Genomic DNA, 17,504 nt, shown 5'->3' with positions numbered 1-17,504 from the left:
GCATCGAGCACCTGTGGTTTTTACTTGTTACAGAACTGTTTGTGTGTTCTTTCATTGTGGGGAAAAGGAGGCTCAGCTCCTGAAATCTCGCATGTATATTAACCAATCATATCACGTCTTCTTTCAAAATCATCCAATCAGGATAATCGTTGTTTACATATTTAGCTTTTTACGGCAAATTGGCAACCAGTGACTAAGTCAATAGAATATGCAGTTTATGACAGAAATGGACAAAAACATTAGAACAAAGTCATTGAAAGCTTTTATAGCAAATAGATTTTGTTCATGCTGGCCAGAAAATATTTTTCCACATTAATCCAGAACTACTCGGGGCCCTGAGTGGCCGAGTGGTCTAAAGCGCTCACCATTATGGATCACTGCCATCTCACCTCTGTCTGTGTGGGTGTGAGTCTCGGGTTTGGCCAATGTGCTTATGTGAGAAAGCCTGCCAGTAGCTTCTCATGGGTTAGTGGTTCCTTCTGGGGTTTTCCCAGTTTCTTCCTCCACCGTTAATACTGGCTGCCAATAGCCTATCTTGTGCTGAAAAAATGGCATTAAACCCTACAAAAACAAAACAAGCAAAACCAGAACTACTCAGGTTAAGTACACAAGTATTGAATAAAAGATCTCTGTGATCATTTATACTGTATCATGTCACTTAAAGAAAGAAAAATATTCACCTTTATTTATATTCAGAGGTGGCGTTCGGAGTATGCGCGGCCTAGGGCCGACCATGACTGCGTGGGGCCAGAGTATCAGTATCTCAATTGGTATGCTACTGCAAACACTGATTATGTCTAAACTAAATCAACTTTCGCGATTTGGCGCACAAATTTATTTTTTTCATTTTTCATGTTAAAAAAATCCTTTTTTTGTGGACAACAGGTTTTTTAATCGAAATAATAACATGACGACAATGCCTTTGGCCTAATAAACTGATTATTATTGTCATTTTTCAAATAACATGAAGACACAAATTAAGAACAATAATTTGCTTAATTGCAAGTGTACTGCCTGAAGCGTGGGGCCCCCTCAAGAGCTGGGCCTGGGGCAGTTGCCCCACTTGCCACCCCCAATAGCCGTTCATGTTTATATTTCACTAATATTGTGAGAAGTTTGTATGATGAATTTTCATGAACATTTTATGAATATATAATATAGAAATTTCATATTAATTTTTTAGGAAATATCTTGGTGGTACATCAAAGTACTTGAATTGTTCATGACATTTCAGGAACTTCAAAAATATTATAATAGTTCTTAAAAGTTCATCAGTGTGTTCAGAAACTTCCAAGTACATGCTTCATCAAAATTCTTGAAGTGTTCATGAACTTAGTTGAGGAACTTTCATGAATATTTGTTCATGAACTCAAATAATGAACTGATCATGAAAATTTCAAGAATGTTCATGAACATTCATTAGCAGTTCATGACTGTTAGTGAAGTCATGAATTTGTTTTCATAGGGGACTGTAACCAGTTATATATCATCTACAGAGAGTATGTCATAAAGCATAGATACATCTTGCCTCAAGGTGAAGGTCACAAGGGAAGATGTCTGCTTATTGGACATAAATTTTGAACCACTGAAAATATTTTGCCCACATATGTATGATAACTAGATAGTAGGTCCTACACATACTTATGCAACAAAACATTGAGGTCAAGGTCATGGAAAATGTAACTCTGTGGCTTGTATCCTTGTCCAGAGAATGACATTTTAAGCATTAAAGATATTTTAATGAGACAGCCTTGAATCTAACTTGACACTGTCTCGCATATTCATTTGTACACCTTGTATCAGTGTCAAGGTCACAAAAAGGGATAATACAAGTCAGTAGTTAGTTTCAATATCCAGGCTGACACTTTTTAGCCCCTACAGATATATAGATGAATCTTTACTCAGGTCCACACATTGTACAGTTGTCAAGTACCTTGTTTAAGGGGTTGCATTCAGTAGATGGATATGGTCCCAAGATGAGGGTATTTGTACTGTCTGCAGTACTTGTGTTATTGATTATTAGTACAAGTGTACATTTGTCAACATTTGGTGTTCAAATATTTATATGCAAAAATATTACTTATAATTTGGTTACCTAAAAATTTAGTTTAAAAAAAAATAGAAACACATTTGTGTGTATAAATACTTCAAAAAAATAATTGTATGAATAAATGTTGTATGAAAATGAGAAGATATGAAAAATGACAGACATTACAGTGATTGGTTATCAATTATTATAATTATCCCATGGCAAGTCATTGTTTGATGATACACCCATTTCTCTTTTTTGACCAAAGTTTGACATGTTTATAAAATGGCTTTTTAATATACAAGTCCACTGCCACTTTTCAGAATATTGATAAAGCTTATCTCTTTGGTTTATTATGGGTGATATAGCATTAAATGCCTTACCTGAAATCACAAATATTTCTTCTGAGAGTAGGAGCAAATTCCAATACATCCATGAATTCTACAGTATTAAGAATGATCAAAGTACAACCTCTCTCTCTCCAGGTCATGCTTGATTCCTTTGTCAATGGCAACCACAATTATTCACACATTTATCTGTAGATGAACTAAAGTGTGACATCTGACAACAACAAATCAGATAGCATTGTTACTTTAGTTGTTGTCTTGACAAATTGATAGATAATATCTAGGTAGTTTAAATCAAATCTTGGTCATAACATTGGTCATCCTCTTGTTGAACAACAACCAAGTGAGAAATAGCCCCTGGAGATAACTTTATCTACCACACTTATATTACCTGTAATCTGATTTACCTATATGGTTATATCCTTTCTGATTGCTCTGCAAGAGTCTAGTAATGTGGCAGCTTTTTTTTATCACAACTGTCCACTACTACCCAACCTAGCAAGCTATACAACTATTCAGATAATGATCTTTGCAAGTTCTCTGATTACCATAACACAATATTACTGTCAATCTCTCAGTATTCTTCTGTCCTTTGATTGCAGTTATTTCATTCAAAACATGTACAAATAAAGGCAGCAGTTCTGGAAAAACAGTAATTTCCATCAATTCCATTTAATTCTGAACCTGGTTATGAGGAAATCTCATCTAGTTTGGGGCCTAAGCATGGACTGTCCTCTCTAACCCTAGCCTTATCTGTGGCAAAATAAATGGGATTCTAATGTTGGAATGAGGCTTGATACCAGTCTGCTCTTTGAAATATGGCTAATGAGTAAATAATCTGGTGTTAAAATCAGAGAATTACCCATAGGTCCCATTGTCAGTTTCCTTCTAATTTGTGTCTGAGGGAATAAGAATTTGGGGGAAGAATCCAGGAATGTTTCTTTGTTTATTCTCCCTGTGGAGAATGGTTTATCTGCATTTATGGGGAGATATTAATTTGTGATCAAGCCTACTCCTGGTTTTGTAGATGCAACAGTCAGTGATGGTAGCAATGATATCCTTTTTGTGCTTTATGAATTCCAGTTATTTCAGGGTTATATTTTCGCAATGCAAAAAAGGTCAAAAGGCCACTTTTTTGTGCAATTACAGTTTGAAATATTTAATGTTCTATTTTATTCTTTTTGCCATTTTCCTTTATTATTTTATTTGATATCGAAATAAGGAGGAAAATTGGATCTAAAATGTATAGATGCAATTATATGTATTTACACTATAAAAAAGTTCTTCCTCAAATTTTAGAGTATGTGTAGAAAAATTCAAATAATTTTTGAAAGGATTTTATATAGAATTTCCTATTAATCTCATAAGGCATTGACAAAACAACTACCTTTCATCTTTAAAAAAAAAATTTGATATTTTTAAAACAGTTGATTTATAAAACAGATAAACAGATTCTAAGAATGTCTATATATTTTAAAAAATTGTAACTAAAATTTTCAGATGCCTCTGTAGTAATTGTAGCATGTTTTTGTCCATTCTCCAGATAAGCTTTGTTTTGAAAGGGTATAAGAGATAATGCATTTTCCCCTGTAAAAACACATCAATATGGCAATAAATTTGCAATCCTTTTCCCTCTGGGTCTTAATACCAGTCTAGTGGTACAGGATTTTGTGATGGATTGAAAGCTGTGTGTGTTCTAGAAACAATGTTCTGACAACCAAATCTATCTCAGGAGTCTTGAAAAGTGGTGCTTGTGATATGCACTGGAGGATAAGGAATATTTTTAATCTTGGAATATTTGTTGCAGCTGTGTGAGATAAAGACAGGGTGGATGGATACTTTCCTCTGTCAGTATAAGACAAAAACGATTGGTTGAAAGGATCACTGAGGATTATTCCCTCCTTTTTTGTAAATATGCCATGGAGTATGGAAAACCATCACTGCTAAAATTATAAAATTTAAATAAATTAAGGAACTTTCAGATGAATGAAGAAAAACTATAAAAAAAAAACAGATTTGTAAAATAAAAATATTAATGCTCAGATAATACTGTATAATGATAACAAGAATGAAGGCCAGATTTCCTCTTTGCAACTTTGTTAGAACATCTCTTAGTATAACAATGATGCCCCAGTGATGCCTCATTGCTAGACATCACTATAAACTTCCACAGTGCAGACTTCCTTGCAATATGACTGAAACATTGTTAAAGTTACATTAACAAAAAATCACATCACATATATTGTTTCAGCACAATGAATTTTTGTGCAGATTTGTAATGTACATCATCTAACAAATATAATGTTCAAAAAACAAGCCATTGGTATGTCTGTATGTTCATATGTATGTCTGTATGTTCAAATAGTTGCATTGTTCAGATGCAAGATTGTTTTCTGTGGAACCTAAATTATGTTTATTCAGTGATGAAATTGCAGACGTTTTGAGCTTACAGTCTGTAACCATGACAAAAATTCATTAAATATATAGGCTTCCAGAAATCAAATATTGCAGGCAAAAGGTTCCATCTTTGACAAGGTTATTTGGCAAATCACACATCCTGTGTTTTTTGGTGGAAATGGTTTAGGTTATGGGGATTTTTTTTTCTTTCTGCAGAGATTAGTTCCAATGGGCAATTTATACAGTTGATATGGAAAACATATGTCATTACAAATAATAGCACCAAGGAATTATTGCCTGGCAAAACAATGTATGGAATCTTTAATGCCATTCCCTGGTAGAATTCCAAATCTAGAAAGTGGATCTAGGGTTTCTAGAATACTGTTATTGCTGAGAGTTTAGTTTCTTTGCCTAGCATCATTTTTTACCTTATCTTCTTGTAATGTGACTTGGCATTGATAATCATAATAGAGATATCTTCAAAACAATAAAGCTTATTGAAGAAAACAAAATATCCTGGGACATATGAAGTTTGCTTGCTTACAACATGGGAAAAAATAGACATAATAATACATACTGGTTGATATTTAAGATCTGAACTTTTTGAGATTAGAAAGAAAACTTATTCAGACATCAGAAATAAAATGTAGTCTACAGTATGACCAGTTTAAATATTTCAGTTTTGGTAATATTTTAAATCATGAAAAATTTTCAATTTTTTTTTTAGTTTTATGTTTTAGTTTTAATAAAAGAAAGCAGAAAGTATAAGTATTAAAGTTTTCCTCCTGTGTATTTTTAAAAACAAATTTGATTAAAAATAGAATTCTTGTCATTCCTTTTGCTGTTTAAGCAGTGAACAAGGTTACAACTCACCAGAAACAGACATCATTCTTGATGGAATCATACATCATAATAGGCCATAGTCTTGTCAGTGGATATTCCATATACACTTACCAATCCTCTCTTGTTTTTAGTCGAAATTGAAGAATTCAGTAGCTACCACCAGAGTGGTGGTAATAAAAAGTTCTCTGTTGCTGTCTTTGCTTTCTCTTTGTCAGAAGCAGTTATGGTTTCTTGGCTGCTTTATGATCAATCAACATTAGCTTTGACCTCTTTATTAGCATGTACACCATAAAGTTGCATTCTTCTGCAAATAGCAACTGGGGCTTTGGTCAGATCATACAATGAAGTCTTCTTTCCCCTGGAAATCCCAGAATTCAGTGGCAATTTCTTGTGTAGTGATCATAAACTGTTGTCTGCTGTTTGCTTTTTTTTCTCTCTTTGTCAGAAGTGAAGATGTTTTTTTACTGCTTTTATGATCAATAACAATAATGTGGGACCTCTTTCTGCATATCCATTATAAAGTTTTATATTTCTCTATTGGAAATACCACAATTCATTTTCTATACAACCAGTTTTCCTTCCATGGGGGAAATTTCAGGAGTCAGTGGCTATACAGCTAAGGTCATTGTTTAAAAGTCAGTTTAAATATCTTAGCTGCCCAACAATCAATAACAAGAACACACAAGAGTCTCTTTTGCTGATGAACTGTAATGTGGGATATTTCTGCCAATGGTAACTGCCTTCTTTGTCAAATCATGCTGTGAGCCTTCAAGGCTGCAATAGGAACATTTATCATGAACTGGTAAGTTGTTATCCACTTTCTGCTCCAGATCCTACCATAGTCATTTTTCCATAAGCTGGAAAACAAAAGGCATACAAATAATTGGAAAGTCTTCATCACAAAAATTTAATAAATTGATTACCCAAAAGAAATTTATACAATATTTATAAATATAAAGTTAAAGAAAACCTTTACAAATAATGTAAGGGCAATCTATTCCAGCTCGTACTTATGTACAAGGTTACAAGCTTTGAGAGATTTTCATGTGAAAGTGTCACAAGATTATAGTACCAGATATAATTACTTATACCCTTATGATGACACATATGCAGACAAACATATCATGATTCTGCCAGTAAACTGGTACCAGAAATGAAATAAATATGAATTTGAGTTTGAATTTATTTATTTTCCACAGATCAAGGTCTGCAGAGTTCATTTTGCATATGATTTTCAGGAGACAGCAAATATACAAAAACAATTTTTCAGTAGTGGGTAAAAATATTGTACTTGGACTGAAAAATACCAGAATGACAAAAACTCCATCTTAGAATTTATCGTTATCATTGAAGATTGCTTTGTGTGTAGAAATTCAAATTTTCATTGAAATCTAGGATGTATGTAGAAATTCAAATTTTCATTGAAATCTAGGATGTATGCAGGGATTCAAATTTTCATTGAAATCTAGGATGTATGTAGGGATTCAAATTTTCATTCAAATTTGGTATATATGTAGGAGTTCAAAGGATTGAAATTTGGTGCATGAATTAAAATTAGTGAAATGAGTGTGCAGGGATTCAAATTATTGAAATTTGTTTGTGGGGATTAAATATTGACATTTGGTGTGTGTTTGTAAGTGTAGGGATTAAAATGATTTAAATTTGGTGTGTGTGTGTGTTGGAATTCAAATTATTTAAATTTGGTGTGTGTGTGTGTGTGTGTAGGGATTCAAATTATTTAAATTTGGTGTGTGTGTGTGTTGGGATTCAAATTATTTAAATTTGATGTGTGTGTGTGTGTGTGTAGGGATTCAAATTATTTAAATTGGGGGTGTTTGTATAAGGATTCAAATTATTGAAATTTTGACGAGTGCGTGTATGTATGTGTGTAAGGATTAAAATTGTTTAAATTTGGTGTGTGTGTTGGGATTAAAATTATTTAAATTTGATGTGTGTGTGTGTGTGTGTGTGTGTGTGTGTAGGGATTCAAATTATTTAAATTGGGAGTGTTTGTATAAGGATTCAAATTATTGAAATTTGACGAGTGTTTGTGTGTACGTAAGGTTTAAAATTGTTTAAATTTGGTGTGTGTGTGTGTGTGTGCATGTGGATTCAGATTATTAAAATTTGGTGTGTAAATTTAGTGTTTTATAGGGATTCAAAGTAAAATCAGGATTTTAGTTCAAGTTCAGTTTTTATTTATATTTTTGAGACTATAGGGTCTGATGTGTTGACACATTTGAGTCTGAGTCTAATCTGTAGTATCCGTTTTGGGTGGAAACCAACGAATGTTCAGTTTACGTGTTCTCCAGACAATGAAATTTAGTCTTTTAAAAAACATGTCCAGTTTGCATAGGAAAATAAGTCGCAATGTAAGATTGTGAATCACAGATTACTCATTATCTAATACTAGCAGGTCATTCCAAAATGATTTAAATTTCTTAACTATAAAAAATATAATATACTGTAATTAAATGTATTTTAAATTTTGTATGTGGATAAAAATTATTTTGCACAATTTGCAAATAATGTACAAGTAAAAAATAAGATTGTTTTTATATGGTGAATTAAAAAATTTGAAGATATAGAATGTTCAGACAGTTGTGCTAGTTTACATACTGCATCTGCTCTCTTATAAGTTGAGTCCAACTACAAACACCATAAACCTGGCAGATCAAGGTTTTTGTTGTTTGTTATTGCTTATTACTTCCAACATACATCAGAGACCCAGATCTGTTTGTGCAGTATGCATTGGCCGAACTGGGTCTATGCAACTTGCAGTTGGGGTCGAATATGTATGGTAATTTTAAATCCATATACAGATTTCAAGGTATTTATTGAAATAGAATTTTAAAAAGTTGTGATACATATAAAACCTAGTCTTTCAAAGATTTTAAGCATTTTTTTCCCACCTAATTCAACTTCATTAGCAGATTATGATGTAATCCAATGATAAAGATAAATTATCCAAAACATTTGGAAAGGGAGAAAGACTTTGCTATGTATATCCATACAGTAAAGATACAACGCTTTCTCTGTTACAACATTTGATTTGTGTGATCTGCCTGAGACAATTTTATCACCTGACATGCCAAGCAGATAAACAATGGCAGTTGTTTAAATAACAATGGCATAACAGTGAATGTGCTGGGTAATAAAAGCAAAATAAATTGACATCCTTCATAATAAATAACAACGACCTAACACAATGCCAGGTAACAAAGGTGTGATAATCACACCTCATTCATTATTAGTACTTCAGAATCATGTTTTGCAGGTTCACTGCAGTAAAAGCATGATAAGAAATGTTTCTGTTTTGTATTATTTTTGTGACTAACCAATTTAGAAATAATTAGCTATCATTCTTTGTTGACTAACTGACCACAGTTGTAAGTAAATCTCTCATATTCATTTTGAGTTCTCACTGTTGTGAAAATGGCTGAAAAATGAAAATGTCTTGAAAAATAAAGTTGCAAACAAATATAATAATATGAACCATTTTCATACCTCAGAGAAAGTACTGTAGATCTCGAATTCAAACATAACTTGTGAACTTTGATAAAAAGAATTCAGCATGAAAAAATATACTATCCAAGATAAACGATTTATTTTGCATGTGAAATAGCATTCATCATTAAGTAACCGAGTTATTGCATAAAGACAATTTCACATAAAAGTGATTTGTATGATTCACCAGCTGGTATATATAAATATATATAGACACTTTCATTGGATGATAAACATTTTTTCATGATATGTATTTATACAAATGTATGTTGTTTAAAATTACATGAGTTTTGACAGTAATCATGCCATTATAAATTGTTTACTACATGTATTTCCAAAGTCATTGACATGGACAAGTGATAAACATTTTGGAAAACAAACACAACCATAAACCGATAAATCTGGATACTTCTTCATTACAACAAGCCTAGTCCCTGTGTTTCCTTTTTATGAAAAATGTATAAATGTATATTAAAGATACTGTGTACATGCTATAGAATTATTTTATTTATGTCATATACAAAACAATATGCAGGCATATCCAACAGAGTTAAGATGAAACTGTGTATTGATGGAGGGAGCAAACTCTTTACATCTTAGTGTGTCTGCAAAAAAATATAGTTCTGAACCTGTTGCAGCTTTCTACAGTCCTCTTTGTGAAATTCATAATTTTGCTTCTGTAATCACTTTGTGAGATTCTGTTTTCATTCGTATTGATTAAATATACAAAAAAGACTGGTTTATGATTTAACATGAAAGTTGGTTTAAAGGAAGAAAGTAGTGCACTACAAACATTGCATGGTAAGCTTCTTGAATGCATTTTGAAGTCCTTCAGACACCATCAAGTATATTGAAATGGGTGGGGAATAATAGACTAGATGAAATGATAAACCAACAGAGCTATGCTGTATTTACTATTAAGAATGCTTTGGTCCTCCATCTCTCTCTTTCCCTTTTCTATTTTTCTGTTTGTCTGTAAATTTCACAATCACTCAAAGGGCAAACGACATTGTTGAATGCCACCAGCAAAAAATCCACTACCCTTGTTGTTTTTTCATGGATTTTTGCATGTAGCTTGCATTGATGATGGTCCAGAATAAGAGATAGGTACACCGAGGTAAAACACATTTTGATAGACCGACCAACAGAGAGAGAGATTGAGACAGATGGGGTTAGGTTTTGGGAAGACAAACCGAAAAGATTATTGTTCATTATCCATTCCTATTTCATATGTTTCTCTATTGGTTGATTAAGTATGCTGTGTACTGGTAATCAACAAGCACTGTGAGAGAAAAGAGGAAGAGAGAGATGGGGAGATTGGCCATTGGACATTTTAATATTTGAGAATGGTGAGTTTCTTGAGAAAAAAACAAAAAAACAAAGCATTAAATAGATTTCAGTATATGTGTGCCTCATAACCAAGAAATATACAGTATAGTCTCAGCATTGTATCATTGGTAATGTGAACACTGTAGATAAATACCATGGAATGTATACATATATGACAACCCAGAATCTTGCAGGTTACCCAATGTTAAGTTCATGTTCAAGGGTTTCATCTAGCACAATTTTCTTTTTCTCTCACTACAAATTTCTAAGTACATGTATTATTTTGGGGGGTTGGGGGTCCCTTATGCACAAGAAAGAGAGATAAGAAATAATTTAAAGGGAAATCCGAGGGGATTTTGATGATACTGTTTACAATGTTTTCACTTAGAAAAAAGGGATTATTAAATTCCTTTTTTAAGTAATGATTAATAAGTGAAAATTCATCACTATGTGGAGAGTACTGCGATAACAGCCAACTGTTTAAACCATATTTGCATATTCATGTGCCATCCATGCATAGGCCAATCTTTCATCACAGATATTTCAAATGGATGTGATCCAGATAATGTCTGTAACGGTTATGGCCAACTTTATGATATGTGTGGGGGGGGGGGGGTGAAAGAAAAAGTTTTCAGTTTTCAATCATGGATATTGGTGTACACATTGCTCTGTGTGCTCAGTCCATAGTTATTTGCTACTATGTACCCTAATCCATTACTTGTATGATGTTTGCTTCCCAGCTGTAGTTTATATATTTGTATACATGTAGATAATTGAGGGTAACAGGGGAGATTAGCTTGTGACTAATAATGTCACCCTCATAAAATAAAGGCTATATTATTATTATTATTATTATTATTATTATTATTATTATTTATGACAATTTTATATAACATCAGTACTTATATATGAAATTGTTTTATACCAACATATATATATATATATATATATATATATATATATATATATATATATATATATATATATATATATATATATATATATATATATATTTACACAGATTAGAGAAAGAGAGGGTCCTGGTAACATGACCTCAGGGCTCAGACATATTTGTTATCAGTTAAACTCCCCCATGGTACATATAACAAGTGCCTAAAGTGAGAAGGAGGACTTTAGAATATACTGTCATGCTGAAGATCATAAATGTATCAATTCACATAGGCAATATACACTGACATCAAAGAATGGTGGTAATTCTGTTGAGGCTGTAATCTTTATCATCCTGTATCAAACTGGACATAAATCTCTCCAATTCACTGCCCATCACCCATTATGGCTATGTTCTGAGCCTTGATGTGAAAGATAGTAGAATATATATTAGATTAATAGTCCTCTGGGGTCAGAGATTAAAAGGAATTCCTAAAGAATAAAATGATATAGTACCTTGTTTTGTTTTTTTTTAAATTTTATTTCTCAAATCTTATAAACAAGCATCCCTCCTCCTTAATCTTTGACACTAATGTTCAGTCCTTAAGTAAAGGATCAGTTTCATAAATAAGCACAGGTCATTTATCCCCTGGGAGGGGAAAGTGACTAAGATTTGTTCCCAGGAATGAGAGAGTGACTTAAATGTGTTCCTAGGGAGGCAAGGGTGACTGAGATTTATTTTTATAAATCATATTCTTCGTTTGAAGGACCAAAAAGTTTGCTTACATGTCTGCCTATATTGTCTGCATTATTTGGTTATCAAAACGTTTCTGTCTTTGAATATACAAAACAAGAATATTCTGGCTTTAAAATGTCTTAGCCCCACAACTATCTCAAAGATAAAATGGTCAGTCAATTAACCATTTATAGACGTTAGCAAGACAAATTTAAAACAAAAATGGTCTTTTTATCCCATAAAAGTACCCAGTGAAAATCTTTGCAATCTCATATGTACTTTAATTATTTTGATTATTATTTCAGTTTTAAATTGATGAAATGGTCCCCTCACTTTTTATACAAACCTCACTGTTATAATCTTTAAAATGTCTTCTATTTCTACCCAGGAGACATTTTAAAAAATGCACATAATTAAAGATTTGGTTGAAAACTTTCTTACATATCTACCATTTGGTAGGGAAAACAATTTTTCTGGTAAAGTACTGCTACATTTTAAAATAACTTTAAAAAAGCAACTTAAATCTTATTCCATTTTCCAGAGATTGATACAAGTTTAAATCTTTTTTATGACAGCTTGATTTTGAGCAGTGGGTGTTTTGTTTTGCTTAAAAATTGGCAATTTTTCATTTTTTTTTCCTCAAGAAAAAATGTATTACCTGGATTTGAATTAAATATTCTCACCCCTTCTTGATTCACTACTGTGATGGTATTAACAGAGACTGTTAAATGAATATATCATATTCAAAGAAAAGTATAAACTAGTAATGAAAAAAAAACTTTAAGTAAAGAATTCATTCAAATTTAGATTCTTTTGAAAGAAATTCTTTAAAATCTTACCACATCTAAAAGATCCTTGGTTAAAGAATATTTGGATGTTAACTTGCAGTTTCAATTCATCTTGGGCTGCCAATGTGGAAACTATTTATTAAAACACATTTCATCCATACACAGTACTTTGATTCCTCATGTAGTAACTCTGCCACATATGCCACACCTGGTCTGAATGATATCAAACTCTCTTTACACCTGCAACACCTAAGAATGATTTCCACAGGTATTTTTCTCAGATCTTAATGTACCTAGATACAGGTATGGAGTTTATACCTGTTAGTTGGAGCAACATAAATAATTGCATACCTGTAGTCTGCATAGTTGTGTGCTCAATTTGTATCCTAGAGTACCAGTGGTCAAGTCGCCCTGAAAACGGTAGCATAAAAGGATTATTTCAGATAAATGATTTTGCCCCTGGGTACCAGGTATATAGGGCTTATCAATTTGAGCAAGTCAAGTGGCAAACTTTAAGAGCTTTTGTCACAAATATTACCTGAGATGTACAGGTGGAAATAAATTACAATGAATGATCTCTTTTTTTTCAAGCAAGAGACCCCATCGTGCTTTTGTTCATCTCCAGCCAGAATGTGAATAGAGGTTGTTGCATGACAATCCCCAGTAGTTTCTGCTCAGAATTAAAATTGGGTTGTGTAGAGTTGGACAAAGTTCTCTTTGATAACGTGAATTTTGGGCTGAGTCAATGACAAGTGACGCTAATGTTGTGGGAGTTTATTGACTGTTTTCCTGCATACAACTCAACGGTAAAGATTTGTTAAAAATATAAATACATGCCTCACTTATAAGCTGCATCCAACTGCAAATCGCACAGACCCAGATCTGGTGGCATATAATATGCTGGCAGATCTGGGTTTGTACAGTTTTTTAGGAGCAATCAGTAGAGCAAATAGCATAGACTCTAATATGCAGGCACATTATGCAGATCAGGATCTTTGTTGTTTGCAGCTTGATTCAACTTATAAGCAGGTAAAGATGGTAATGGATTTTATTATTTTTTTTATTAGAATAGAGCAACACCAGCCCCCGTATGTAAAATATCACAATTTAATCAATTACATAAACAAAATGAAATTTAACATGATATTTGAATGATTCACTTTCTCTTAGCAATAGAGTTACAGAATTTAAGTGAAATTCAATTAGTCATTCTGTTATACCTATAGAACAAATTTCATCATATGATCAAGTGACTAATCAAACTCAAATTGCCTGCATGTCAGCATCATTAGGTTGCTTCTGGTCTTTTTCAAAACACAGTTGGTGATAGGTCGACCTAGCAAAGCAGGTTTACTTTCTCTAACTGCCAAAAATTTAACACTCCCACTGAAGTCAGAATAATCCTTAATAGTCCACCTTTATTAATAACTATTCTGGAAAATATCATTGTATTACAAATGGCCCAAGATTTCCCAAAATTTTTGCTCTGGCTTGTCTCAACCCTGTCATTCCCTACACTTAACCCTTTCATTGACATATCTATCAGATCATTTTCGAATGAACTCTAATTAAAATCCACCCATGCTTCTAAACAGAGCATATCTCATCCTTCACAGTCAGTAATTTATTGCAAGTCTAGCCCATAAGTCAGTCTTATGACAGAATGTGCTGTGAAATTATCTCTACAAAATTTTGCCCCATTACAAAGGGCATTAGGGGTATTTGCCTCCATCAGACATGTTTTATTTTGTAAAATGCACCTAGTTTTAATATTGTGAATGTTCTCGTTTTTCTTTAGCCATGAGTAGGTCGACTGTTATTTGCCTAAAAGCTAGAAACACCTATTAATACTAATATACCTTGAAGTTTAAGTTATTGTTCTTGTTGTGGGTTTAATGCTACTTTTCATTACATGTTATATGGCAGCCAGTATACCTGGTGGGGGAAGAATCCAGAATAATCCTACCCATGTTGGCTGAGAATGAGACTCAAATCAATGCAGACAGAAGTGAGATGTCCGTGATTTGCAAGGGCATGTACCTTGGAGCACTTGGCCACATGAGACACCAGAAAATTTAAGTAAATGTATCAATACAACTTCAATGGCAATCCTATTCCTAATGTTGCAGTACAGGCACCAATTATGGCTTAGGCCTTGGGGCTCAATTAGCCCATAAGAACATATAGGAACAGTAGCACTGAAGCTATTTCAGAAAATTATGCTGATGTAAACACTTTTAACTTTAATAATTGGCACATTGCATTTCCATCTGCAGTTTTTTTTAAAACAGTAATCAGACAATGGATTTGTCAGAAGAAACAAAAAGCTGAAGAAACAAAATGAATTTTGCAAAATTATTCAAGGTGTTTTCATTTTTTTCAGTCAGTCAACAACTGTCAAGGCTAGTATTACTTCTACTCAAGATACTTCAGGGCAAAATGAATGAGAAAGCAACATTGCTCAGTCTAGTACAATTCAAGGTAAAGCAGGACTAGTTTTTGAATGACATTAGTTTGGGTTTCAGATAAAGACAATATCAGTGTCATGCCTTTATTTGAACATCAAGAACAGCAAGTTGGAATCCACATTCCCTCACACTGAAGTTGGTTTGCAAACTCATTTTGTCTATGATGGTAACAAACTAGGCTGGTTTGCAAAATCATTTTGTCTATGATGGTAACAAACTAGGCTGGTTTGCAAAATTATTTTGTCTATGATGGTAACAAAATAGGTTGGTTTGCAAACTCATTTTGTCTAAGATGGTAACAAACTAGGGTGGTGAAAAATCATTTTGTCTATGATGGTAACAAACTAGGTTGGTTTGCAAACTCATTTTGTCTATGATGGTAACAAACTAGGCTGGTTTGCAAAATCATTTTGTCTATGATGGTAACAAACTAGGTTGGTTTGCAAACTCATTTTGTCTATGATGGTAACAAACTAGGTTGGTGAAAAATCATTTTGTCTATGATGGTAACAAACTAGGTTGGTGAAAAATCATTTTCAAGATTGAAGTAGATAAACAATGAGCTGCTGGACACTTGTATGCTGAGATTGAATTTTCCATCTTTGATAAGTACCGAATCTGATGTACTTAAAAAAATTGAATTCTCGTCAATAATCCACCACTTTGCTGTCCACAAAATAAGAAAGCAACGCTTGTAAATGTCAATACATATCAATTATATTTACATAATTGTACTGTCAAGTTTTGATCTTGAGGAGAATTTAATTGCAAAATTCATTGTTTATTTTTGTCTCACAATTAACCAATATGGAGTCTTAACTTCAACATGAAAAGGCCTCCACTTACACCATGCCAGGGCTTCCAAAATCATTAGAATGGCTCTGAATGAAAAGGGCTCTCACTTACACCATGCCCAAGGACTCCAAAAATCAATAGAATGGCTCTGTATGAAAAAGGCACTCTTGTACATTGCCCAGGGCCACCAAAATTATTAAGACAGCTCCAGATGAAAAGGGCACTCACTTACACAGTGCCCTGGGCTTCAAAAATCATTAAGATAGCTCCAGATGAAAAGGGCACTCATTTACACAGTGCCCTGGGCTTCAAAAATCATTAAGACAGCTCCAGATGAAAAGGGCACTCACTTACACAGTGCCCTGGGCTTCAAAAATCATTAAGATAGCTCCAGATGAAAAGGGCACTCACTTACACAGTGCCCTGGGCTTAAAAATCATTAAGATAGCTCCAGATGAAAAGGGCACTCACTTACACAGTGCCCTGGGCTTCAAAAATCATTAAGATAGCTCCAGATGAAAAGGGCACTCATTTACACAGTGCCCTGGGCTTCAAAAATCATTAAGACAGCTCCAGATGAAAAGGGCACTCACTTACACAGTGCCCTGGGCTTCAAAAATCATTAAGATAGCTCCAGATGAAAAGGGCACTCACTTACACAGTGCCCTGGGCTTAAAAATCATTAAGATAGCTCCAGATGAAAAGGGCACTCACTTACACAGTGCCCTGGGCTTCAAAAATCATTAAGACAGCTCCAGATGAATTGTTAGTTTTAGTTTTCTGTTCTCCACTCCTGACTGCTATCAAAATTGTTATTGCCAAATCTGACCTAAAAAGATCACCTCTGTTAAGTACTCACCTGTCTTAAATAGCCAAGTCTTCAAGGTACCATACAGATCACCTCTGTTAAGTACTCACCTGTCTTAAATAGCCACATCTTCAAGGTACCATACAGATCAACTCTGTTAAGTACTCACCTGTCTTAAATAGCCACTTCTTCAAGGTATGATACAGATCACCTCTGTTAAGTACTCACCTGTCTTAAATAGCCACTTCTTCAAGGTACCATACAGATCACCTCTGTTAAGTACTCACCTGTCTTAAATAGCCACGTCTTCAAGGTACCATACAATAAACAGCCGTGGACCAAACATCTGTAAAGCAAAATATTCTGCATCATAAAACCATTCTTCTCACTCCCAGGATTGGCTGCTTTAAACATGTTTTCTGTGCTTGGAAAAGTACATTTAAATATGCTTCAACTAGACTCATAGCCATGTAGTTTAATATGGTTTCTAAGACTCCCTCGCTCTGTTTCACATAAATGATGAGAATTTTATTCAAGCGGATACCTTGAATTATATTTCCTTAGGCAGT

At 33.5% G+C, this 17,504-nt stretch overlaps 1 protein-coding gene across 5 annotated transcripts in view; it reads right to left on the bottom strand.

Annotated features, from left to right (window-relative positions):
- LOC149785722 (four-jointed box protein 1-like) overlaps nt 1–17,504 on the bottom strand; it is a 158,407-nt gene that overhangs the window by 61,935 nt on the left and 78,968 nt on the right. The window contains exons 2-4 of one of the 5 annotated variants that reach the window (XM_089979592.1): nt 17,223–17,281; nt 13,216–13,275; nt 5,647–6,473 (exon numbers count right to left, since the gene is read on the bottom strand). The gene's annotated coding sequence lies outside the window, so the exon portion shown is untranslated. Of the gene's footprint in view, nt 1–5,646; nt 6,474–12,915; nt 13,121–13,215; nt 13,276–17,222; nt 17,282–17,504 lie in introns of those variants that run through there. The other 4 variants (XM_089979595.1, XM_089979593.1, XM_089979594.1 and 1 more) reach the window with 4 other exon arrangements.

This window comes from Sinohyriopsis cumingii, chromosome 13, assembly GCF_028554795.1.
Source record: "Sinohyriopsis cumingii isolate HCF-2022 chromosome 13, ASM2855479v2, whole genome shotgun sequence".
Classification (NCBI taxonomy): domain Eukaryota; kingdom Metazoa; phylum Mollusca; class Bivalvia; order Unionida; family Unionidae; genus Sinohyriopsis; species Sinohyriopsis cumingii.
The sequence above is the reverse complement of the archived record's forward strand: the minus strand, read 5'-3'. Positions and strand labels throughout refer to the sequence as shown.